This window comes from Mustela nivalis (genome assembly GCF_964662115.1).
Source record: "Mustela nivalis genome assembly, chromosome: 6".
Taxonomy (NCBI): Eukaryota; Metazoa; Chordata; class Mammalia; order Carnivora; family Mustelidae; genus Mustela; species Mustela nivalis.
The window spans coordinates 78,189,751-78,217,069 of NC_139025.1; the positions used below are offsets into that span (position 1 = coordinate 78,189,751).

General features: G+C 40.4%; 1 long non-coding RNA gene across 2 annotated transcripts; it reads right to left on the reverse strand.

Moving 5' to 3' along the window:
* Window positions 1–649: 649 nt before the first annotated feature.
* Window positions 650–25,471, reverse strand: LOC309867531. Of its 2 annotated transcripts, none has more exons than XR_014313226.1 (3): window positions 25,292–25,471; window positions 2,478–2,616; window positions 650–1,009 (listed from the first exon to the last, which is right to left on the reverse strand). It is a non-coding gene; the product is annotated as an uncharacterized lncRNA (long non-coding RNA). The 2 variants fall into 2 exon arrangements; XR_014313227.1 differs by lacking the exon at window positions 25,292–25,471 and adding an exon at window positions 6,293–6,422.
* Between the last annotated feature and the right edge of the window lie 1,848 nt (window positions 25,472–27,319).

Genomic DNA, 27,319 nt, shown 5'->3' on the forward strand with positions numbered 1-27,319 from the left:
AAATAAAAGGAAGACATTCTCATTTTACAAAGTATAGAAAAGAGTAACTATCAAGATACAATATTTTGCTTAAATCCCTATGTGTATTTTACATAATTGAGATTCTTTATATGTAATTTTATCCTGATTTTCAATAAACATTATATTAAAAGCATTAGCCTCATCATTAAAGACTTTTACTAAATATCAATATCAATAGCTGGGCAATATTTCATCTTGAAGCTACATCTTAATTCGTTCAACTACAAACGAATTGCTGGATATTTCAATTTTATAAATAACATGTGAAACATCTTTGTACCAAAAAAGAATCACTAAGGCTTGTTTTTTTCATCTAGTTTATCTCCGGTTCTTCATAGATCTTACAATTCTTGAATTTGGAAGCAATGACCTTTGAAACACGGACTTCTTTATCCTCAGTTAAAGAGAGTGTCCTGGGGGCGCCTGGGTGGCTCAGTGGGTTAAGCCGCTGCCTTTGGCTCGGGTCATGATCTCAGGGTCCTGGGATTGAGTCCCGCATCGGGCTCTCTGCTCAGCAGGGAGCCTGCTTCCCTCTCTCTCTCTCTGCCTGCCTCTCCATCTACTTGTGATCTCTCTCTGTCAAATAAATAAATAAAATCTTAAAAAAAAAAAAAAAAGAGCGTCCTGCTTATGTGCAGATAATCACTCGTGATTTCAAAATTGGGTGTGGGTGGCAACAGCTGAAACTGATCAGGGTGGGGAGAGGGCCAAGCGGTGTCAGGGGCTGGAACCTGTACCTGGGGGATGAGGACTCCAGTGCAGCTAGAAGTCAGGAGTGTGTCCAAGAACCCCAGCCAGGAGGCCAGGGAACTAAGCAGATACCTGGGTGTCAATGGATTACTGAGAATCAGGAGTAAGCTGGGGACTGGAAACCAACAGAGACCCAAAGAGAAAGAAGTCATCTTGGGGTGCCTGGATGGCTCCATTGGCGAGCATGTGGTTCTTGATCTTGGGGTCGTGAGTTTGAGCCCCATGTCCAGTGTGGAGCCTATTTAAAAAGAAGAAAGAAGAAGAGGAAGAGGAAGTTATCAGCACTCCTGACTCCTGAATGTAAGGTAGATCAAAACACAACACCAGCAATGGGAACCCAAAAGTAAGCCTGACCCTAGGGCAAAGACGACTTGCTATCTGCTCTCTCACACTGGCCAAAAGGGCATATGCCTCTGCAATGGAACCTGTTAACCCTCCCACCTGTCCAGGCTCAGAAGCAACAGAGTTTGAAGGTATTACTAATGCACCACCTTGGTTTGAAAAACACTGTTTTAAATAAATGATTGTAAAACTAATTAAACATGGAAACTCATTTCAGATTCTATGTGGGATAAAGGTCTTCATTTTCTCATCCCTCATAGAAATCGACCATTAATACTCTAAAATTCACTATGGTGATGGCTATGCAAACACTGTGACTATCATAAAAAACTACTGTACCTTTTAAATAGCCAAATTCTATGGCATGTGAGTTATATCACAGTAAAGTCTGAAATTAAACAAAAAAGAAAAAGAATTTCCTTATGATGAGCTCCCTGTTAACATCTAGAGGATCTGACCTGTGAACTTCTACTCATTTCAAAATCTCTACCTCATGCTTCCCAGTGCACATAAGGTCTTGCCACTGAGCAGTAATTCCTCTCTGTCATTCCATTGCTTCATCCAGACCTCAAAGGACCTGGGAACCTCAGCTTGGAGGAATGGTTGTTAAAAAAAAAACCTGTCATTTGCTCCTGAGAGGGTAGCACACAGCCCATTAAAGGCTATGTGAAAACACAGAAAAAAAAGATATGGAATCTACATACTATATCATTACAACCACATAGGAAAAACCTGTGCAAAGGAAGAAGTTGAGAAGAAATTAAAATGCTAACAGCAGTGTGAGAGAAAGGAGAGTAAAAGTGATTTTTCTCTGATTTGCTTTCTATTTTCTTACCTATCAAGAGATATTATTCCGTGGTTTTTAATGATGAATTACTCTGGGAAGGACAACACCACCTCTACTTCTGTTTAAAGAACTTCCTCTAGGAGACCTGCCTTTTTTTTTTTCCCCCTGTGACTAAAGGAGTTCCAGGAAATATGAAAACTCAAGAGTTTTAAGTGAGGGCTGAAAGAGGAGGAAAGATGTAACCGAGGGAAGAGGGAGGAAACAGAGCACACAAAGTTATCCTTTTCTGTTCTGATTTGGAGTTTTTGTTTGTTTTAACTGTATGCAAAAAAAAAAAAAAATCAACTTGAGATTATAATCTACATAGGACAACCTGCTTTCTCTTTTCTCATCTTAGCTTCTTCTACTTCAAAATATTTTCTTTGTGAAAATCCCAAACACTGGCAGCCGATCTCTTTCCTCTTAAAGAGATATTCTGTACCAGATCAGCTGATATGAATTCAACTGTGCCTTATCTGTAATGAGAACAGCAAAATAATACAGATACAAAAATATAAACACAAATAAAAGCCTTTACCTGGCACCATAACTAACTTGACCTGAAGACTGGTGTCACCTTATGCTCCCTCTTGTTGGCCATGTGATCCGCATTGGGAAAGGTATGGTATGGTGCAAGGTGATTTATTCCATTCTCAGGCTGACAGGTGGTTTCAGACCTACTTAAAAAGAACAGGTGATGCAATGGATGGGGTCTAGAAAATTACCTAATTGACCTGTTATTTCTCAAATGAGAAAGTAATGCCCAGAGAAACAATAACCTTTCCAGATCTGGGATCAGATGTCCTATATCCTACCTTGTGGCCCTGTGCCAGGCCTTTCTAAAGAAGGCTTAAGAGTGCCCTGTCATCATCTCCCCTTCATGATTCCTTTGAAACAAATCTGATCCAAATCTGGATTTCTCTTCCCAGGGCTGCCTGGATTCAGAGGAGAGCCAGATCCTGGCCTGCTGGGACCAGGCCAGATCTGAGGCCTTGGGGTTGGATGCTAAATGCTGGTGGAGTCAGGGCTCAGGCAGATCAGGCTAGTTAAGTAATCCCTGGTTCACTCTTACTTTCAGTCATCAGGGTACAAACCCACTCTCCTCTAAAAGTAGCAAACATGAAATGCTAGGTGGTCAGCGTAACATTAGCTATTCCAAGGATTGTTGTCGGGTTGATTAATATAAACAGACCTTATTTCAAAGTCAGGGCTGGGGAAGACCCTGGCCCACTCTCTGACCGCTTCGTGTCAGGGTGTGATCCAAGGAAGGAAGCATTAGTCCAGGGAAGACAAAGGGGGCCCACATGGTCACTGGAAGTGAGGTGGGGATGTACATGAAAAAGACCCCAGTGGCTTGGGGAGAACCAGGCTGGAAGGTGTGGCCAGGGTCCAAGAGCCTTGGAAAGAGAACACTAGTGCCTTAGGAGTCTCCTCACTCTGCTTCCTGTATTCATCCCCGCAGAGCTGCCAAGTCCCCTACAGCTTCAGCAGTATGTTTTCTAGCACATTGGAGGTGTGTCTTACAGAACATGATCAAAATCCAACTATAGCAGCCACATGAAAACAAATGTTTTCATTCTGAGAATCAGAAAGGTTGTATTATTCCGCTGAAGAGTTTTACAGATCTTTCTGATCTTTTGCTGAGGTAGAACTAAATATTCATGGACAACTGCTGAATGACGCATGTCTACACAGAAACTGAAAATTGAAGAGCAATCATTTAAGTGTTTTTTAAGGGCGTGGTATACATGAACTCTCTACTGAAGGTATAGTTCAAGGGATAAGAGAATATTTCTCTACTGGATTAAAAAATTTATTTAAAAAAACTTGAAGTAGCCTTAGAAGTTACTTAAGCTAACCCCCTTATTTTATTTTATTTATTTTTTTAATAATCTCTACACTCAACATGGGGTTTGAACTCACAAGTCAAGTGTCACACGCTCATCCGACTCAGCCAGCCAGGCATGTGAACCCCCTTATTTTAAAAATTTTTTTTTAAATAGGAAGATTTAGCCTAAACTATTCCTGCAAAAAGTATATTAGTGTTGTTTGGTAAAACCCTAAAACATATTCTTCACAACTGAAGGAAAGATGAAGGTCTAATATTAAAGCCATGATACAGCCTGACTGTTTAGAATTAAATTTGTATCCCTAGAAAATAGAATTTCTTTTATTATTCCGACTAACCAATGTAGTGTTTATAAAGTTTTAAGAAAAGAAATCATCTCTAATTCATGAGCTTAATCTGATTATTCAAAATATTTTTGTACAGTATAACATCTGTCACTGTGTAAATTATCTTATTAGAATAAAAAATATGGTTCAGGTACTTTGAAAACATGTATATACAAATATATTTGACTATTTCATGTAACATTTTTTTTAATAGTTAAATACTTCTAATGGGTCCACATGAGAAATTTTATTTTATTTTATTTTTAAGATTTTATTTATTTATTTGACAGAGAGAAATCACAAGTAGATGGAGAGGCAGGCAGAGAGAGAGAGAGAGAGAGAGAGAGAGAGGGAAGCAGGCTCCCTGCCGAGCAGAGAGCCCGATGCGGGACTCGATCCCAGGACCCTGAGATCATGACCTGAGCCGAAGGCAGCGGCTTAACCCACTGAGCCACCCAGGCGCCCCACATGAGAAATTTTAAATACAGATTCAGTAAATCTTATCTTTACCATCCTCTTTTGATTATTCATAAACTGGAAAGTGAAGATGACTTCCACTTTTATAATTCTTAAATGTTTTTCCAGTGTATTTCAAGGCAGGAAGACATGAATTTGGAGAGGCTTTTAATGTCTTGGATCCCAGAATAAATATTTGGATATCTTCACAGAGCAAATTAATTGATGAGAATAATACAGTGAAATTTAACAGGGTTTGCTATAAAATCTTACATTTGAGTTAAAAAAAAAGTTGTATCACTTGGAATTCTTAGCTTAAACAAGAGAAGACTTAGGGAGGAGGAAATAGCCGTTTTCAAATAATTTAACGTCTACTCAGAAAAACAAGAATTGGCCTTGTTCCAGAAGTTAGAACTAGATCAGTGGGAGGTAGACATGGGGTATGATGAGAAATAATTTCTTTCCCTTATAACTGAAGGCCAGGTAATGGCTGCCTCAAAATATACTTGAGTAAGTAAACTCCTGAAAATGGTCTAAGGCTTATTGCTAACATATCACTAAATTATAACAAACTAAAATCAAAGTATATAGTTAATTTGATAAAATTCTTAACAAAAAAAAAACTGGCCAAACATTTATAATCCTTCTTAAGGTTTTTTTTTTGTTTGTTTGTTTTGTTTTGTTTTTAAAATTTTATGTATTTATTTGACAGAGAGAAATCACAAGTAGATGGAGAGGCAGGCAGAGAGAGAGAGGGAAGCAGGGAGCGGGACTCGATCCCAGGACCCTGAGATCATGACCTGAACCGAAGGCAGTGGCTTAACCCACTAAGCCACCCAGGCACCCCTTGTGTGTGTATTATTAAGGAAAAACCTACATACAGGTTTTCTTTTGGACTCCAAAAGAATATTTGTTTCACAACAAAGCCATACTCAGTTTTATGAATCTAAGAAATCCATGTAAGAAACCGACCAACCCAAAGCAGCACATGACACAGTTTAAAATACTTTGTACTAGGGATGGTATTTTTACTACTGGAAAAACATAACCATGTACATTATCTCTTTGAATTCTTTAAAAACAATGCTTTCCCACCCAAACATACAGGAAGGAAAAAGTAATACCATCTTCCTAATACATCCATCCATCTAATACATGTGCACATAATTAATTAATTAATTAAAATACACAATACAAAGAAGTGAAGTTCTAAAATCCTTCCCTCTAGAGCCATCAGAGGTCATCACCATACATTTGTGTACTCAAAACAAGCAAACCGTATAGAAATTCTGTTGTATATTCAATTATTCTCTTTTTACTTAATGTGATATACATAATGATTATATATAACTTTTTGTATATAAATAATGTATATTCTGGTTAGGCCTTTGACATTTTGTAAAAAGAAAAAATTCTTTCCTATTCCTTTCGGTCTTTACCCTATGGTATTAGGCCATTCCTGACTTTATACCCATGAGCCATCACTTTAAACAAAAAAACCTGAAAGGTTGGGGTGCCTGGGTGGCTCAGTGGGTTAAAACCTCTACCTTAAGCTCAGGTCATGATCCCAGGGTCCTGGGATCGACCCCCACATAGGGCTCTCTGCTCAGCGGGGAGCTTGCTCCCTACCCCTTGCCTGCCTCTCTGCCTACTTGTGATTTCTGTCTGTCAAACAAACAAATAAAATCTAAAAAAAAAAAAAAAAAACACAAACAAACAAACCTGAAAGGCGTGTGTCCATCCTACTTGAATGCATTGTTTAAAATCGCAGACTGAGGATTTTGCAAATTCCTTCAAGTGGAATTTAAGAAAATCTTCAACATTTCATAAGTCATATCCTATTCAATGTCCTATTTTCAGCCTTTTTTTTTCCCCAGAGCAGACAAATTCCCTGGAGTTATGCAGCGTTCCAGAGCATCCTCCTTTTTATTTAATTATTTTGGAGGAAGAAAAGCTTTTTCACAGCACCCCCACAAAATCTGTTACACCAAGCACCACAGAGGCACAGAGCATTGAGCCCAACACAATGCCTGTGATTGTAACTCTCCTCAGTTTCTTGTCTCTCCCCATTCTTCGGGCCTCCAGTTTGTACACGTTCTGTCTTTCTGAGTGTGGGTTTAACACTAACTTACCCAGTAACCACGCAATTTCCCAGTACCCATTTCAGAGTGTGGGAGCGTTCTTCCTTCAGCACCCAACTAGGAAAGTGGAAGATTAAATCTTCTCTAATCCCATAGAAACTGGTTCTTTTGCCAGAGGAAATGAGAGGGTCATGGAGCCAAGAGCTGCCAACTACTGTTTAGCCAAGGTCCTCCACGTTGATAAAGAACTCTCCTGAGAGAGAGTTCTGCCTTAAATGTAACTATATTCATCAAATGACTTCTACCAGATACACCTTTGGTAAAAAACTGAATCCAGAAGGGACTGCTCAAAGTTAGCCTTTTATGGGGGTTTATGGAGAATTGTGGTATGTTTGTTTTTGTGGTTTTGGTGAAATGTGCTTGAAACACTCTCCCCAGTTATGCTACCATGGTCTCACATCCCACCTCATGTCCAACTGTGCCACCATGACACAGAATGTTAGGCCTTGGACCATCAGTTTGTCCCAGTGCTAAGTGTGATCCTGTTGGTCAACCAATCACATGTGTGTGAAGTGAGGAGTCAGCCTCTCAGGCAGGTCTGAATGTCTGGGCTTCACCTGAATGAAAGACCAGTTTTTCACAGATTCTGTGAATCATGTTACTGACCACGTCTCTTCACTGCCAGAAAGATCAGAGTTGTGTTTGCAGCCCACCTCTAGCAAGTATGTAGAATAGGGAAGGCATGTGCATTAATCTCATGGGGAGTCTTGTCTTTTTTTGTTTGTTGGTTGGTTGGTTTAACTATACGTCTTTGTTACAACTCTATCATGGGTATTTTTTTTTTAAGGTTTTATTTATTTATTGGACTGAGGGAAAAAGAGAGCATAAGAGGGTGAGCTGCAGGCAGAAAGAGAGGGAGAAGCAGGCTTCCTGCCAAGCAGGGAGCCCACCACAGACCCGATCCCAGGACCCAGGGGATCATGACCCATGCCGAAGGCAGTACCCAACTGACTGAGCCACCAGGTGCCCCTATCATGGGTATTATATGTTTTTGTCAGTTGCCTAGAAGTCTTTCTGGAGGAATAAGTTGATAAATAATTTTAAATCTATTTGTCATTACATACAAAGTAGAAAGAGTTCTGACTGATCTCAAAGACGCATTTTTATTCATGGACATTTATTTTAAAAATATATAGGCTCCTGCTTTCTGGGAACTGACAATCTTTAAAAATCCAAAATGAATGATCTCCTCCTTCAGCTCTCTCTGTGTTTTTTGTAGAAGTAGGATTGTCGATAGAAAAGGCAATTGGGAGAGTCTGTGTTAAAAGGAAAGAAAAAAGAACAGTAGACATACAAACTCAAATTCATTTATTTATAAATATAAGCCATGTATATTTAAAAGAATATACATCTTATTTTATTAAACTAGGATTCTATTATTCTGGGTGAATTGCTAGAGTTGATAGGAACTAGAGGCTAAACAGACTTGACTCACTATCTAGTAAATAAATTAAATGTATTAAAACATCTTAAATGCACAGGGGAAAGTAGGCTATGTCCTATATAACAAATTAATCTCAAGTAATTTTCTCTTTTAATTGTCTGGACTTTTAGAAAATTATTTTATTTGGTGAATGGTTTAAGAGTTTAGATTTGCTTTTCATGAGGAGGTGACTGAGATATTTAGTGGACAAAGGGGAAGAGCGACCAGGCATTGCTATTTTAATGGTGAAGAGTTCATCAAAATCAGACATTTATATTACAGAAAGAGATGCTTTTGAGAGGTAATTTACTACCAAAAATATCATTGAAGAGAATGTTTTGTAACCAGATGAACAGAATAGCATTATTGAATATCATCTATAGTATTATTTAGATCTATAGTATTATTTAGAATCTATAAATATTGCCTTGCACATAAATGTAAACTTAGTTTGTCCTTAGTTACATTGATTACATTGATAAGTGGGCTGCAAATTAAATAAATAGGATGACCATTTGGTGGAGAATAAAAACTCAAGGCAAATTTCAATGTCTCTCCACCACAGACCGTAGCTTCTCTGCTCCCACCTTCCACTTTCTTGCCAGGCCACCTTGAGTGATGAGGCCCTGAGGGGGTTGAATTTAGAATGAATTAAATGTTGATTCTCACCAGCTGCTTTGGGACTTACTAAAATCTAACTCTTTGGACTAGCTGGCATCTGGACTTTATTGGGCAGATGTAGCACAGACCAGATGAGAATTTTACTAATCTCAGTGTTTGTTGTTTTCTCTTATTACAACCGATTATTCTCCTGAAGGAAGCAAATCTCAATTTCCCACATTACTGCCTGTTGACAAATCTTGCCTCTGGTTTCCTAAGATTTCTCTGATCCAACTACTTTAGCTCTTTCCTTTGCTTCTTGCTTAAAATCAAAAGCTTTAAATCGTTGTGTAAATTGACGTTGTGCAATTTTTTTCCATTTGACAAAATAAATTCTCTGTTATCTTACCTTGTTATCTATTACAAACTTTGCTGAAGGTAAAACAAACATCTCAACAAAGTGCTTGAAACGCAATGTTCAGTCTCTTTCATGCATTTTAGTACAACCTAATTTTATTACCAGCTATATTTCACATAAAATCTCAACTGCTGTTCCTTTCTCAAGAACCTCCGTTGTAGTTCTTTCATCTATGGACCAGCGTTTACTTTTGATAAAAAGGCAGCATTCTGTTGGTTCCAATGGCTTTGGCTCAACCCATTAGCTGTGCTAACAATAGCCCGATTGTCAGTGAAATTAGCCTTTTATCTGTCACCCTCTCCCCTCCTCCACTTTCTAGCTAAAATAGGTTCTGCTGACTTGAAACAAATTATTTCATCTCTCTGAGCCTCAGTTTTCTCCCTGAGAGCATAGTGACACACACATTTTGGATTATTGGGCAAAATGGGTCCAATTTCTCCTACAGAATCAGTGCTCAATAAATGTGAATTTCCTTGCTCTCAAAGAAGGAGCGTGTAGGAAACTAGAAACGCGTTGGCACACAATGCATGTTTTAGAAGGCCAGTCTTCTAAACAACTCTCGAAATTTTGAAGCAAAGAAGTTAAGTCCAAATTGAAGCTTGAAAAAAGTTTTAAATGTTTCCTCCTTTTGGTTTAACCTCAACTTAACGTTCAAAGGATGATAAATTTATTTTGCATTAAAATGCATTTTGCATTTCTCCTTTAGAGAATTCATTGCAATTGTAATTAAATACCTTGGCCCTTGGTTGCTTTGGAGCTCGGTCTCGAAGAGAGGAGTTGTGCCTGCCTTGGCTACCTCTTTATCCCCAGCAGTCACGTTGTAGATGATCACAATAAATATTTTAGGAGTCAATGAGTGAGCATCATAGTTTGTGTTCCTTCTTTTTTAGATTTTTTTTTTTCTTTTGTAAGATTTTAATTATTTAGTTGAGAGAGAGAGAGCAAGCGTGCGTGAGCGGGAGGGAAAGGGAGAAGCTTACTCCCTGCCCAGCAGGGAGCTGGTCTACAAGAGGCTTAATTTCAGGACCAAGAGACCACCACCTGAGCCGAAGGTAGAAGCTTAACTGACCGAGCCACCCAGGTGCCCCCATAGACTCTGTTACTTTTTTTTTTTAAGATTTGATTTATTTATTTGACAGAGATCACAAGTAGGCAAGAGGCAGGCAAGAGAGAGGGAGGGAAACGGGCTCCCTACTGAGCAGAGAACCCAATGTGGGGCTCAATCCCAGAACCCTGGGATCATGACCTGAGTTGAAAGCAGAGGCTTTAATCCACTGAGCCACCCAGGCGCCCCAACTCTGTTACTTTTAAAGCAGTGCTTATGAAGAGCTTTAGTGAATCCACTTTGAGTCCACTTTTTTCTTTTTCTGAAGACTTTTGCCGTAATTATCACTAATGCTTTCTTCCCCTTTCAGACTGTTCATCTCTTGGCCCTATTTCATTAAAAGAATACGTTTTTCACTGATATTCCTTCTGCTCTATAAATAAGTGCTTTAATAGTTGGAGGAAAGAGACTAAAACGCAAAGCCTTCTATTCGAAGAAATGCTATTGTAAAATCATTGTATTAGAGCAAGAATTCTTTCACATGTGAAAAACCAGCCATTATATTTTTGTCTAGTAATGGTAGATTTTCATGTGTTAAAATTTCATAAAAATTGTGCACAGATAGGAGGAGGAGGGAGAACATGTGCACTGATATTTCCTCAGGACACTCAGTAAGTGTTCTTAAAATATTTCCCCAAAGAGCAAAAACATATTTTAGATAAATTCCATTTTAGCTTCTCTCTTATTCTAAGCATAAAATCTATGTCTGCTAAAGCTATACTTGACGCATTCCATTCATTATTTAACTAAAAATTCATTGGAAAATCTATCTTAAAATCTATCAGTAGAAAAGAAAGGAAAGAATTTAAGAAAGCTGAGGAAAGAGAATAGAAAGAATGTAGCATGGGTTTGAACTCTTCAACTGCTCTTTTCCTGGAGGTGGGGGGCTGAGGGGTGGGAGGCCTTTCTCTAAGAGTTATTGTAATAGGATCTTTTGACAAGGCAGCTCTTTTTTATTGTTGGTTTTTTTTTTTTTTTTTCAGGCCCTTAGGGCTTGGGATGAGGACCTAAGGGATGGAACGTGCACAGACTAAACACATGAACTGGGACTTTTTTCTTTCTTTTTCTTTCTTTCTTTTTTTTTTTTTTTTTTTTTTTTGTTAAAGATTTTATTTATTTATTTGACAGAGATCACAAGTAGGCAGAAAGGCAGGCAGAGAGAGAGGGGGAAGCAGGCCCCCCGCTGAGCAGAGAGCCCGATGCGGGGCTCGATCCCAGGACCCTGGGATCATGACCCGAGGCGAAGGCAGAGGCTTTAACCCACTGAGCCACCCAAGTGCCCCGAGCTGGGACTTTTTATATTTCAAAGAAATATCTGAAGATTTCTGAAATAGTTTGAAAAAGTCCTGAATCTGAGTACGAGTGGTTGCCCATCTTATGAGTGGTTGCCATCTTACCCCAGCCCTTAAAACAAGATTCTCTGTGTATTTAAGAACTACTTTGGAGTTTGTGAAGGATATACATTCAGGATGCGTAGGGCCGAGCTTGAGGACTGTATATTCACCAGCAGATTATGGGGTTCTTATGAAGATGATCAATAAAGTATGCTTCAAGAAACAGTATTTTACGAGAGAAGTGGGTTTCTCTCCTAAAACAAGAAACTGGGTTTCAAATGAGTCTCCACTCTTCCTGTTTTTCCTTCCCCATTTTCGATCCGTATCTCAGATTACCTTCTCAGACATTCTCCATCTGCTTTTCACCAAGATCAACCTGCCCAGGGAAGGACCATGAAAGGATGTTGTCCTCAAATCCCATCCGGGTCCTCACCTCTCAGTTCCATCCTGCACTTCCTTTTGGCGGTCCTCTTATGATGGTCTCCGAATGGTTCTCTATCCCTTTCATTCCTTTGTGTCCACAGGCTCATCATTAATATTTGTCCAGGCATTTTGTCCTGGATCTCTATGAACTCCAATAACTATCTAAGAGTGAGGTCACCACCAAAAACATATCCGTGATAAACAATGATAGGAAATGAGGTATTGAGCTCAGAGTGGATTTAGATGTGATTTGATATTTATCACTGAAGGGATGGATGTCACGGGGAAGTTAGCTTAGGCTCATTGCATGAAGTTCTACAAGCCCAAACTAGAAGCACTGAGTAAAAGTCATACAAAAGGAGATATGGGCTACAGATAAATAAAAACTTCCCAATAAAGTTGTAGCCATGCAAAGCTATAAAAATTCCAGTTGCCAGGAGTGTTCAAAGGGGAAATGGATAGTTTCCTACCAGGATTTGGTAAAAGCAAATATTCTGTTAGTGGGGATGAGAATTCATTCATTTGTTCCCTTTTCACTTTTTTAAGTTTTTTTTTTTTTTAATTTACTTATTTTTGCAAGAGAGAGAGAGAGCGAGCACAAGGAGGGACAGAGGTTAAAAGCAGACTCCCTGCTGAGCAAGGAGTTAATGCAGGACTTGATCCCAGGATCCTGGGATCATGACCTGAGCCAAAGGCAGACACTTAACCAACTAAGCCACCCAGGTGCCCCATTTGTTCCTTTTTCAATAAACTTTTATGGAGCACCCACTGTGGGGATGACACCCCCAAAAGAGGTGATGCAAAGATAAATAAGACATGTTTTGTGTTTGGAAGGAGCTCCAAGTCTAGCAGAGAATCGGACATGCAAGCAAATACACTACAGTAGAGCAGTCTGAGTCCAACAACAGAAGAGTAGGCATAGATTTGGGGCACACAGGTGGGAGCCACTGCAGGCGTGGGAGTGAGCAGGCTTCAGAGATTCTAGCTCTCACACCGAGCAGCCCCAGTAGAGTAGTGGCAGGCTTCCCCCAACCTGCAAGCCCTTCCCAAGCCACAGATTTGGAAGCAAAATATATATACCGTAGTTGTTTTAAGCACTAAGTTTTAGGCTGATTTGTTACTAAGCAACAGATAACCAGAAAAAAAGATGAAATGCATTAATATGTGTGCAAAGTTATCAAAAAGCCTGGCACAAAGTAATTACTCAATAAATACCAGCTATGGGTATGGGTATGCTCTTATTACTTATCATTGATATGAAAGCAATATTATTTAAAAGCATTCTATTTTATGATCTATGTCAATATATTCAGCTTTGTCTCTCTGTTAACTGCCTGCTTACATTTCCTTCCTTTCCACACACTTTTCCTCTTCTCCACTGTCTCCCTCCACTATCCGTGTCCCTCATGCCCACATGGTGCACATCCACAAGGAGCTAAGTAGGTCACATTTGCTATAGGTTCATCCTCCCTTGGACTATGACATTCTCTCTTTTCTGGTCCAGTCACTTTAAGATGATCCCTTCTGATCCATTCGCTAATGCAGAAGCCAGAGAGATTTTTTTTTTCCCTTAAATTCCAATCTGACCATCTCTCTCTCTCTCTTTTTTTTTTTTTTTAAAGATCAGAGAGCCTGATGCGGGACTCGATCCCAGGACCCTGAGATCATGACCTGAGCCGAAGGCAGCAGCTTAACCCACTGAGCCACCCAGGCGCCCCATCTCTCTCTCTTTTGTCATAGAGAGAGAAGCGAGAGCAAGCACAGGCAGACAGAGTGGCAGGCAAAGGCAGAGGGAGAAGCAGGCTCCCTGCCAAGCAAGGAGCCCGATGTGGGACTCAATCCCAGGACGCTGGGATCATGACCTGAGCCGAAGGCAGCCGCTTAACCAACTGAGCCACCCAGGCGTCCCTCTCTCTCTCTTTTGATGGCTTCCCACTGCCCTTGGGCCCCAGCTCCTAACCCTAATCATGGCTTTGAGCTCTATATGGTCTGCCTTTCACTCGCCTCCTCAGTCTCATCTTCTTAGCTCACCATGTCCCAACTAGTCTGGCCTGCCTATACCTACTCTCCTCTCTGCCGCATGCTCCTGGAACCCACGGCTCATTTTGGTCCTTAGGTCCTTTAAATAGCCTTTTTGTTGGATTAACTTCTCCCTGTCTAGTTGTACTTTCTCGGGGAAGATCTGTGCTCCATAGCATTTCTTAAATGGTAAATAAGGGATAGTTTGCATAATCATGTTTGTTTAATGTCTGCTTCCACAAAGGCAGTAATGATTTCATTTCTGCACGGTGACATCTCCAACATCGCGCACGCAGGAGGCATGCGTGTCAAACTGACTCACTTCATGAGATCTGCTCAGGCGCCTCATGTGTGTGGGAGTGTGTGTACTTTTTTTAAAGAGCAGTTTTAGGTTCAGCAAAATTGAGTTGGAAAGTACAGAGAGTTTCCATGTATCTTCTTCTCACGCACATGATAGCCTCCCCAACTTATCAACATCCTGTGCCAGAGTGGTGCATCTGTTTACAATCGATGAGCCTACATTGATACATTATTATGAGCCAAAATCAATCACTTGCATTAAGGTCATTCTCGATGTTGTATACTCTGTGGGTTTCCAGAAATATACAATGACATATACCCACCATACACTATGCACTAGAGTACTTTCACTGCCCTAAAGATCCTCTGTGCTCTATCTACTTATCCCTTCATCCTCTCAAATCAGTGGCAACTACTGATCATTTTCCTCTTTCTATAGCATTGCCTTTTCCAGATTTCATTATTCATTGGAATCCTACAGTATCAGTATGTCAATCTCCTAGTTTTAACTAACACTTGTCTCCTCTTGGGACTTCATGGCAGCAAAGTTTTTCAATACTAAAGATAACATCTTTGCCTTCAAAGAGTTCATCATTAACTACTGTGGATTCAGGACCATAGTAATAATAATAATAATAATAATAATAACCCCAAGTGTGATAAGCATCATGATAGAGTACTTTGGCGAGGTAAAGCAGCTGTTCTCTGGGAAGAAAAGTAGAAGTGTAAGTTAATCAAGAAACTTTTCCTGAAGGAGCTGGCTCCTCAACTGAAATTTAAAAACAAGCAGGATTTAACTAGATATGGAAATGTCCAGGAAAGGTTTTCCGAAAAAAAAAAAAAAAAAAAAAAAAAAACCACACAACCAACGCAAGCAAATTATGGGGATATTGAAAAAGAAACGTAACAAATATTTTTTGTAAAACCAGGAACTGTGCTCAATGCTCGACATTTTTTCTTTAATTGCATTTAACGCTCACGACAATCTTGGCAGGAAAGTACTTTTGACTGAAGCACAGAGAAGCCACTAAGGTGGTAAGGAGCAAGCTGGGATTTGAACGCGGTGACTCCATGAAAGACGTACTTAGCTGTTGTACCATGAGCAGAACCTTCAGGATCTGCAGTAATCAGATAACAGTGTCCTGCTATAACATTGTCGTAACAGATAGGTTAAGAGAAGTGGATAGATTTGAGCATTCTTAAGGACAGGGGAGTAAAAGTGTGATTACTGAAAGAATCGAGAAAGAAATGGAGAGTATCAGTCAGGATGCTTTGAGCCTCTAGAAACAAAGGACTTAACTAGAAGTGACATAAACCAGGGGCCACGCGGCTTGGGAAGGTTTGGAGCTCCAAGGTGCCATTAAGGATTGTCCTCAGCATTCTGATGCTGTAGGCCTCATGGTCCCAGAATGTCTGCTGAACTTTCTAGTGTCACAGGCAGACCTGAGTATCCTATCTCTAACTTTTTCTGGGCAAGGGTGCAAAGGGAGCCTTCCCAACACTCTCCACTGCATACCACATCCCTCACCATTTGAGACCTTACCCACATGGGTGTGGACCCCTCAGAGCATCTCCTTCCGCAAATGGCCACCCCTGTTGGGGTCTAGGGAGGAGCAGGCCAGCAGCAGTCTGCCATCAGGGGGCAGAAGGAAAAGAAACCTTCTAAAGCTGTGGAGGCGCTTGGGCTAGTGAGAATAGGGAATTCAGGGCCCTGGGTACCCAGAGGCTCATGTGGAAGGAGGCTGCAGGCTCAAGGGGGTGTGACCACTTGCTTCTCTGAACCCTCCCCTCTGTGGGAAGGGGTATCAACACAGAAGTGGCAAAGGATCTTTCTGGTACATTCCTATCCCACACCTCCAGTCGACTTCCCTTCAGGTCCCTGGGCCAGGTGGAGCCATGTACCCAGCTGCAGCTCCAAAGGGTGCTGGGAAAGCACATGTTACCTTTCAGCCTCTGACAGTGAGAAGACAATGAAGAGTAGGAAGCAGAGGGTGAGATGTTGGGCAGGTAGTCAATCATGTCTGCTATAGAAAGTCAGAAGTTTCTTTAAAAATTAAAATTAAAAAGTCCTCTCCCAGTAATAAATAAATAATAAATAATACTAATAAAATTAAAACACACCTACCAGGGGAGCCTGGGTGGCTCAGTTGGTTGAGCGTCTGTCTTAATTAGGCTTAAGTCATGATCCCAGAGCCCTGGACTCAAGCCCTGCATTAGGCTCCCTGCTCAGCAGGGTGTCTTCTTCTCCCTCTCTCCCTGCCCCTCTCCCCTGCTCATGCTCTCTCTCTCGTTCACTCTCTTGATATCTCTCTCTCTCTCTCTCAAATAAATAAATTCTTTAAAATAAATTTAAAAATAAAACCTATCATACAACCCAGACATTCCCCTCATAGAAACTGGACCAAGAAAAATGAAAGCATATGTCCATATGTACATGAATGTTTATACCAGTTTTATTTATAAGAGCCCAAAACTGAAAACGACCCAAATGGCCAGCAGCAGGGGAATAAATAAACAAATTATGACCTAAAATAAAATGGCATGCTACTCACTAATGAAAAGGGAGGAACTATTAATACACATAACACATGGATGAATTTCAAAATAGTTATGCTGACTAAAAAAAAGCCAGATTAAAGAGTCATGCTATATGATCCCATTTCCATAAGATTCTAAAAACCTCAAACGAGGGGTGCCTGGGTGGCTCAGTGGGTTAAGCCTCTGCCTTTGGCTCAGGTCATGATCTCAGGGTTCTGGGATTGAGTCCCGCATCGAGCTCTCTGCTTAGCAGGGAGCCTGGTTCCCCAGCCTCCTCTCTGCCTGCCTCTCTGCGTGCTTGTGATCTCTGTCTGTCAAATAAATAAATAAAATCTTTTAAAAAAATAAATAAAATAAATAAAAATTTCAAACTAACCTATAGTGACAGAAAAGCAGATCAGATAAATGTGTGTATTTTTTGAGGTATATCTCTTACACCTCAATAAAGCCGTTTTAAAAATAAAAAGACATGGTTCGTATGTTTTTTTGTTTGGATAATTATTGGTGGTTCACCAAAATGAAGGACCACAAGTTTGGAGAGAGACCATGAGTTCTATTTGGACCGTGCTGAGTTTGGGGCAACCATGGAATATCTAAATGGAGATGTCACCAAAGTTTGGGAGATGAGTCTCTCTGAAGAAGAAGACTATCTGGGCTGAAGTTGTTATTTTAACAGCTGAAATATGCACATTGAATTTTGTGATATCCATCATTCTTGATGAATGAGGAAAGAGCCACACCAGAGTAGATTGAAAGAGAAGTCAAGAAATATAAAGAGAAAAATAGGCAACTTTCGGTAAGTTTGGAGGTTCTGGAACAGAATAAAATAGGGCAATTACCGAAGGAGGTGTCTGAATTGAAGGGTATATGTTTGTTTGATCTTTAATATTGGAGACATTTAAGTTATATTAAAAGATGGAGGGCAAGGGTCCCTGGGTGGCTTAGATGGTTAAGCAACTGCCTTCAGCTCAGGTTGTGAACCTGGAGTTCCCGGATCGAGTCCTACATTGGGTTCTCTGCTTGGCAGGGAGTCTGCTTCTCCTGCTGACCTCTTCCCTCTCATGTTCTCTCTCTCATTCTCCCTCTCTCTCTCTCAAATAAATAAACAAAATCTTAAAAAAAAAAAAAAAAAGACTGAGACCAAATAATCTGGAAAAGAGGTAGAGATTGATGATATAGGGAAGAGAAGAAATGATTGATGGTATTCAGTGCATTAAAATATAAGGACTGTGATTCAGAATGTGCTTTGCTGTACAAAAGGGAACAAGAGACATATATCCAGGAGTTGGTGTACAGGTGGGAGAATCAGCATGTGGTTACTAGGACAGCACCTGCTGATGACTTGAAGAACTTTTTTAACAAGAGAGAATGATATAATCATTACACTATTCTTTATAAATATATATTCAGTATATTAATTATGAGTTCCTACTTACCATTCAGCTTCCCTAATTACCAGCTGATGGCCCATCTTCTTTCATTTGTACCCCACTCTTCAAATTTCCCATCCTGATGATTTTTAAATATATTATTTGATATATATAAATTTCATATATGTTTTTAAATATATATATTTATGTATTTGTATTTTATATATATATAGTTATATATATGTATGAATATATATATATAAATATATATATATATATATATATATATATATATATATATATACAGTTGACCCTTGAACAACATGGGCTTGAATTGCATGGGTCCACTTGTACATGGATTTTTTTCTGATAAATACAGTACAGTACTGTCAATGTACTTTCTTTTCCTTATGATTTTCTTAATAACATTTTCATTTCTCTACCTTACTTTATTGTAAGAACACAGTATATAATACACAGAACATACAAAATATATGTCAATCAATTATTTATGTTATTGGTAAAGCTTCTGGTCAACAGTAGCCTACTAAGAGGTAAGTTTTTAGGGACTCAAAAGTTATACCCAGAATTTTGACTGTGCTGTGGGTTGGCAACCCTAACCTCCCACATTGTTCAAGGGTCAACCGTGATTATTATGCCATTATTCTTTCTTTGGCTCTTTTCAGTTTATTGCATGAAACTATACCGTTATTAAAACTAAATAAAAAGTAACAATAATTGCTTGGTACCTTCCATGACTTAGTTGGTGTAGAACCAGACTGCTGAACCTGCTCACTGATGGGTGAAAGGTAAGGTCTTTCGGAAGAAAGGAGTGCTGATAGGCACTCTTGGCTTCTCACTATGGTGTTGTCGTGGGCATCTCCCAGAGGCAGACAAGTTCTGGGGCATGAAGTAGGGTCTCAGTTACAGTCCTGGATAGTCCAAAAGGACTTGACCTATACAATTTCAGACTCAGCAGCACTTACTTAATCCTTTCATTCATGAAATACTTACTAAGCTGTTCAGGTGTCAGGTGCTGTTCAAGGAACTGGGCATATGAAAGTAAACAAATCAGACATAGCCCCTAACCTTATAGAGTTTCTCACCCACCACAGTGAGCTCCATGTCTTCTATGGAGAATGCATAGCTCCCTCCCTTTGCTAGCTTACCGAACATTCTCTTTTCCAATTTGTATTTCTTGTTAAACAATATTCCAACACTGAAGGAACTTTTAAAATTTCATCTAAAATAGCTAAATCTTGGGGCACCTGAGTGGCTCAGTCAGTTAAGTGTCTGTCTTCACCTCAGGTCATGATCCTGGGGTCCTGGGATGAAGCCCTGAATCAGACTCCCTGCTCAGTGGAGAGCCTGCTTCTCCCTCTGCCTGTTGCTCCCTCTGCTTGTGCTCTCTCTCACTCTCTCTTTATCTCAAATAAATAAATAAAATCTTTAAACATAAAATAAAATAGCTAGATCTTCTCATGGTTGTTTTAATCTTTACATGTATTCTTCTGATGTATATTCATATATTAAAATCAGAAACAACATAAATGCACATGAGTATGGAATAATGAAACCCATGCAACCATTAAATATGATGAAGTAGATTTGCATATTCATACTTACTGTGTGTAGTCAACGTTTGCCTAAGTCAAGGCTTCTCAAAGTTTTGCATGCATCAGAATGAACTGGGGGGCTCTGCATAAAAATAAAATGGGAGAAAATCTGAATTCTGAGGGAAATTAAGGGAGAGAAAAAAGAGGTGGGTTAAAAAAAAAAAGTGAGAGAAATGGCCAAAGGGACTTTGGAACTGGCTACAATATGCAATTTTAAGTTATTTGGTGTACTGTCCTGCATTAGAACATTTTCAGTTGTCTCTAATTATTTGGATATTGCTTTGATAAGTAGCATTTTGGGGAGTAGAGAGATCAAATGTGTCCAGTATGGGGATGATGTGGTGCAGAAAAGATTCAGTAAGTACAACGGGTGAGACCCAGGGCAATGATTGAGAATTCAGCAGGAGCAGGACATCAGAATCAGAAGTAACTAGGAGAAAGGGAAGCCTAAAATTTCTGAGGACAAGGAGAGATGAGGCTGGTACCCAAGAGCTATTTTTATTTAAATATTATAAAAGTGGGTGTGTCCATAATGGTACAGACATGGTGATAACCATTAGCGGCCATCCAGCTTGAGACTGATCCTGAGCAAAGACAGCAAGGCCATGTGTAGTAACGCATGTATGTTGCAAATAATGGGGGCAGACTTAAGACTGTAGCAGAGGGCTGAGACAGAACATAATTATTCTTAGAATAGAGTCCCCTCAAAAGCTGTGGTGAGTTTAAATAGTTGAAGAGTTTAAGTAGAAAATAATTCTTCCAATACTAGCAAGGATTTCTGAGTCAATCAATAAATGTCCGGTCCCATACCATAAGGAATGTTATCCTGAGTTTGCAATTTGTACCTTAATGCTGCTTGGCATCAATGGCTACGCAGAACACTAGTAATCTAAGGAGAAGTACCCATGGCAACAGCACTCTTTATGCAATAAGTTAGGACGGTCTCCAAAGTCAACAACCATTAAACATTCTGAAAAGTATTACCTCATGTTGTATAAAACCTGCTTTTCCATTAGCAACACAAGGACTCAGCCTTTTGTGGAGGAAAGATGGAGTATAAGGAGTAGCCCTCCAACATCTCCTATAGGAACAGGTACTTTCACATGTGAGCCCGTGGTACCCTGCGCTTAACTGAGTCACAGTCCTTACTACATTGTATTTTAATGTCTGATCATTTGTCTTTTCTTTTCCTCCAGTGGACTATGGGAAGCTTGAAGTCAGGAAATACATCTTTCGTTAGGCTCTAGCACGTTATACACTCTCTTCAGAGCAACTGTTTTTGTAATAAGTGCATCAAAGATCGTATGTACTGCATCATTGCCAAAATCTCCAGATGCTGAGGGTGTTATTTGTCTCAGATACTTGATATGTTAAAATGACTTAGAACTTCCTGAGGTTTTCCCATCCACGCCTCATTCAAGCATTTCTTTAATAGAGGACAGAATCTGAAAGCCTGGAGACCCAGGGTCTCCCTCAAGCATGGGAAAATTCTAAAGATATCAGAAATGATGATGGAGGGTGAGTCTTTGGGGATCTGCAGTCTCATCATCAATAATAAGTCATTTGAAGTGAAAAAAGCCACACATGAAATATCACATATTATACGATCCCATTTATATGAACTATCCAGAATAGGATAACAGTTTAGTGGCAGTGGTTTCCAGGGCCTGGGGAGGAGGGGAATGGGGAATGACTGCTTAACAGAGAGTGGTATCCTTTGGAGGTGTTGAAAATGGTTTGGAACTAGGTAGAGGTGATTGTTGCACCATATTGTGAATATACTAAGTGCCCCTGAATTGTACACTTTAATATGGTTAATTTTATGTTATGTAAATTTTACCTCAATTTGAAAAATATAAGTCACTGGGAGTCTTGAGCTAGGTCAAGCCTTATATCAAACTTCATTCTCTGGACTTGCAAATAACATGGTGTTAACTAACTGCTGAAACTTAATGAAGGTCTACTTAATAAACTTAGTAAAACTCTAACCTTGCCCATTCACAGCATAGGCCCAGTTAATGAGTCTGGGCATAGGACTGACGTACAGCATTGTGGTACATGCAACTGATTTGAAGAGACCTTGTTTAATAAGATAACCAAGTTCTTTCTATGTTTTTCTAACAGCAAAATACACTCACCTAGCTTTCAAATGAATGAGTGCGATAACAGGGTCTGACTGGTAAGCAACTCCTCTGAAGGACAAGATGCCAAACAGACTTGAACCAATTAAAAGAGGACAAAGCTAGAAAGAACTTTATAAGCTCTCAGTCTCTTGGGAAATACCTTGAGATTTCTGCTGACACCTTTTATGACCAGACTTTTCTAATGGCACGCATGCTCTGCCCCAGGTCTCTATGTTCCTTCCCAGAAGACTCTATCTCTATAAAGGATGAGTGATAGTATCTACACAAAGAAGGCCTTGGCAAGCTCAGCTGTGTGAACGTTGCAATGTTAAAGAAGTCCAGGCTTATTTGGTAATTCTGGCAAGACACCTCATGAGAAAATAGAGTGGGAAAAGTCTTTACTGCTTCTTGAAATGCCATGGCTGAGAAAAATCTTCCATTTTTGCGTGCATGGCTATTTACTAATCCTGTTAAATACTCTGAAGTATCCGGAAGCATGTAATCTCAATGCGATACAGTCCATGGGCTTTAGAGTTCTGTGAGTAATCCAGATCATCTAATGTCACATAATGTGACCTTATGGCATGAGTTTTGGGCTTCCATCCAGCATGGTCCTTTGAATAGTATTAGTTCTTTCAAGGTGCCCTGCAGAATCCATGCTCCACACTGTTAAATCTGTTACTCACCACATCCTCCAAAAGTGGTTACTATGCCTGAAAATGATCGCTGATATTATGGAACACTCATCCATAATGAGTGTTCCATATGCTCAGCTGCTCCTGTAGGCCAGAGTTCTGTTTAGGTTATGGACGACATTTAAAGGAGCACATGATCTCTCTAGTTGGGGCCCTTTGAAATGTCAAATAGTCATTGCTCAAGAGACACTCTTGGAAGATTTGATTGTGAGCTCCATAAACCAGGTGATTCCTTAATATCTCATTTAATACCCATCTTCCCCACCCTAGGAGCACTGAAATGGAGAGAAGGGCTCTGTAGGGTGAACTTCAGTGATCTAGATAGGAGGTGAAATCCTTTTTTGAAATTCAAATGTCTAACTATTGACCAGCAGTGGTGGTAATAAGTATGTCTTAGTCAACTTCACAGTCAATGTCACCTCTCAACTGCCTATTTGGCATCTCTACTTGCGTGTCTTAGGCAATCTCAAACTTATATCAAACTTCATAAAACTGAACACTGGATTTACTGCCTTTTCCCCAAACTTTTCTCATCTCGGTAAATGGCTCTATCACTTACCCATTGCTCAAGCTAAAAGCCTAAAGGTGATCTTGAATCTTCTCTTTCCCTCACAACCCACTTCCGAATCCATCGAGTCCTTTTCTCTCTACAATATATATCCCAAACCTGAGAACCCCCATCCTCTCTTACTTTGGCTACCCTAATAGTCTTCTGACTTGCTTTCCTGCTTCTGCCTGAGTTCTCCTCTACTATTCAATCAGAGGGTAAAGTGATCTTTTTAAAACAAATCCTTCCAATGATTCGTCCTCACATTTACAACCCAATCAAAATTATTTATTACAGGGGCGTCTGGGTGGTTCAGATGGTTAAGTGTCTGCCTTCGGCTCAGGGTCCTGGGATGGAGTCCTAGATCAGGCTCAGCAGGCTTTTCCCTCTCCTGCTCCTCTTGCTTGTGTGCTCTTTCTCTCTCTCTCTCTGTCAAATAAGGAAATAAAATCTTTTAAAAAATTATTTATTATAGCCTTACAGGCTCATGTACCTCTGCAACTATACTGCTCTCCTCCAAAGTCTACTCTAATTTGATTGGCCTTCAAATTAGAACTAGTTGTTCTTTTAGCTCATTGAGCTCATTTCTATCTCAGGCCCCTTGCACTTGCTGTCCTTTCTCTCTGAAACATTCTTTCCCCAGTGTTTGCATGGTTCACTCCCCTCCTTTCAGTGCTTTGCTTAAACGTCACTTTTTCAGTGAGGTCTTCCCTGACCAACCATTCTAACATAGCCCACCTATATATACTATCCCTTTACCAAATTTTAATTTTATTTAGAGTAGATATCACTGCTGACATATTTAACTATGTGTTGAATGAACAAATGGCCTAGCACTCTTACCAACGGTGCTAAAGAGTGACTTTTACCACCCGATATCTCTCTATATAGTAGCATTGCATCTTTCCCCTCTGAATAAAGCAGATTTCCCTCAGAACAGACTTTCCTCTAGTGAGAAAACAAAGATTTTAATGCTTCGAAACTAAGTCCAAACTTAATCATACCAACATACAATTTCAAGAACACAAAGGCACAAAAACATCAAACTAGATCTTGGAAGGAGTAACACTTAATAGCACTAAGTAACAGACTCCCATAGCAAGCAAACATCTTTCCCCTGCAGCAGTGGAACTGCAAGATGTTACACAAGACGTACTTCAAAGGTGTCACGGGGTCCCGGGTGGAGTAGGCAGGTGCAGAACCAAGTTACACCTTTGGAAGTGCTACGGGGCTATCCACTGCCAAGCCTCAGGACCTGATCTCAGGGATCTCAGAAACACTGCATGCTTTGGACTTAAATGTCCCACTCCCCTCATTTCCCAGGATAACAACACAGTCAGGAGTCACAGGCTAGAGCCAAGGCTGGCGGCCCTTTCAGCGCTCTATGCTTCTGAGCAGAGCGTTTACAGAATGAGAAAATGGGCAGAGGAAAAGAAAGTAAAGCATGGAGAGGTGGAAAAGAGGAAGGGATGGCAGAATGGGGGAGGAAGAGCTGGAGAGAAAGCCAGGGAGACCTGGTGAGGTGGGGTGATGGGGGCAGGGCAGGTGTGTGCCCCTCCGCTCTGTCCTCAATGGTTCAGCCCTCGGGTTTTGGCGATGGGCAGACTGAGAAAAAGGAAGAGTTCCTACCATGCCCATTTTGCGTCCTGCAGCCTCTCTCTGTCCCTGCTTTAGTTACTGCTCTGATTTCTCCTCTCCTTTCTCTTTTCCTGGATGCGTGTTTTCTGTCCCCCTCCTTTCCTCCTCCAAACACACTGGTTTCCCGTCTTTTGGAACAGATACATTTACCGTCTGCGAAGGAGACCATAGATTTTCTTTTTTTCTTTTTTTTTTTTTTTAAAGATTTTATTTATTTATTTGACAGAGAGAAATCACAAGTAGATGGAGAGGCAGGCAGAGAGAGAGAGAGAGGAGGAAGCAGGCTCCCTGCCAAGCAGAGAGCCCGATGCGGGACTCGATCCCAGGACCCTGAGATCATGACCTGAGCCGAAGGCAGCGGCCTAACCCACTGAGCCACCCAGGCGCCCCGAGACCATAGATTTTCTTGTGCCCTTGGCAAAGTATATTACCAGACATACGGACATCTGAGTCTCTGGAGCAGTGCAGCTGCCGTTCGTCTTTGATCCCAGCTGATTGGGTCATCCCAAACCACTTCCTGGTGCTTGCTGCATGAACCTGTCAGAAGGACCTTTCCCCTGAAGCTTTAGTTCCTCTCTCTGTCCCAGTATGATTGTTAACTAAGTGTAAGGTTATTTTCTACCCCAGGGCATTTTCAGGCTGGAATGAGAACTCAACAGTGTGACTCCAGTCATGGTCAGAGTCCGAGCACACGCGATAAGATGCAGCATTTAAGAGCCCTTGCCCAGCTGGGCACCGAACAGGCCTGAGCGCCAAAGCAAAGCTGTTAACGTCCCTGCATGCCCTCTCATCAGCAAGACAGCATGGTCTCCTTACAGACAGGCTCCTCTGTTTGCTGCGTTCCAATTCCTGTCTTGCCACATTCTAACTCTAATAGCTCTTATGGAAGCTAGCTGAGATATGTAAATCTCAGTTTCCCCTTCTGGGGAAAAAAAAAAGGACACTGATTCCTACCTCATGTACTGTTGTAAAGATTTCATGAGATACTTTCTGGAAAGGAATCATCACCGTTTCTGGCACAATGGATGTAGGCATCTTGTTACTATTACTACTTCATAAGGGGTCATTGTGGATACCCTTAACAGATCATTATTTTTGACAGCTAGGGGCTATGGCTCCTACTATTTCTCCTTCAGAGACCTTGACCAGTTCAGAGCCTATGAAATATAACCTGTTCAGGCTCAGCATGGCTGGGAATCCAGAGACCCCAAGGTCAGCTGGCAGGTGAATGGCCGGCCTGTTACAAGTCCACATAAAGAAAGGGAGTGGGTCAGCCGGAACAACAAGCTGAAAATTGCTACAGTTTTCTTCCTTAAGAATTCTGCCCACTTGGATTGTGGAAGGACTGGGGAAGAGGCTAGGGTTTTATAACCAAGTAAGACAATAAAAACACTTCGTGTAGTTTCTTGTTGACATTGGTGTTGATGGGTCTGGGGATGAAATCACTACATGGATGTACTGATACCTTTTAGGATTTTTATACCTTTTTAAAAATATTATTACCCTTTTTTTTCTATCACTAATACTACCTTCTATCCACAGGCTGAGATAATGCAAGAACTCTATAGTTTGGCAAGGAAGTATGGATTTGATATGATCGCCAAATGAGGATTCCAGCTATTGTTTAAAGGGATTTAAATGATATTTGAGGTCTTGTGGAGAAACCCTGCTGTGTTCCAGGGTCAGTGATGGGCCTTTGGACCTCCTGGGTGCCTCAGGCTGAGTAAGGCCCCAGAATGGGGGTAGAAGGTAGGCAGTGATTTCTTCCTACTTTATTTCCAGAGTGGACTGACACTTGAATGTGCAATAGGCCTGAGAGTCTCCAGGTTACATAAATAAAAACTGTCATGTAGGTGTTTATGCATATAGATAGGCAGCAACTAGAAAAAAAAATTCTTCATTTGTTAGAAAGATGAGTTGGTGGGTGATTTTCTTTCTTTCCTATTCTGCTCTTATTGCTATGATGTAATGTATGTAAAAATATTTAAAAGTCAAGAAAAGGAAAAAAATCAAATTCTATCATCTACAACGTATGCTTTTTTTTTTTTATGGTATTCTCTGGCACAGGAATTTTTTCAGAGGCTTGCTCTCTGCCAGCTTTCGTTATTTAACTCCAGCTTCTTATTTTCCCTTCTGAGACTCATGAGACATGTCTCACTCAGTCATGCTGGTTGGAAGCCTTAAAGAGAACTGGTAGCATATCCAAGATGGGGAAGAGTTATACGCTCACTGGTTGAGCTTCATAAATTCCTGGCTTCAAAAAATCAGGCCCTGCCGATGAAGAAAGCTTTTGCTGGTTCAGAAAGGACATTCCAGAAAGAACCTAGGTTTGGGGAGCTAAGGATATGAGTCACTGACCTGAAAAATCTAGATAGCTTGTTAACAAAAGTTTTTAAAAGCAGGGTGAAAAAAACCATTGAATTGAAGGAGATTTTTCAGTTTCAGGTTATATAGTGTAT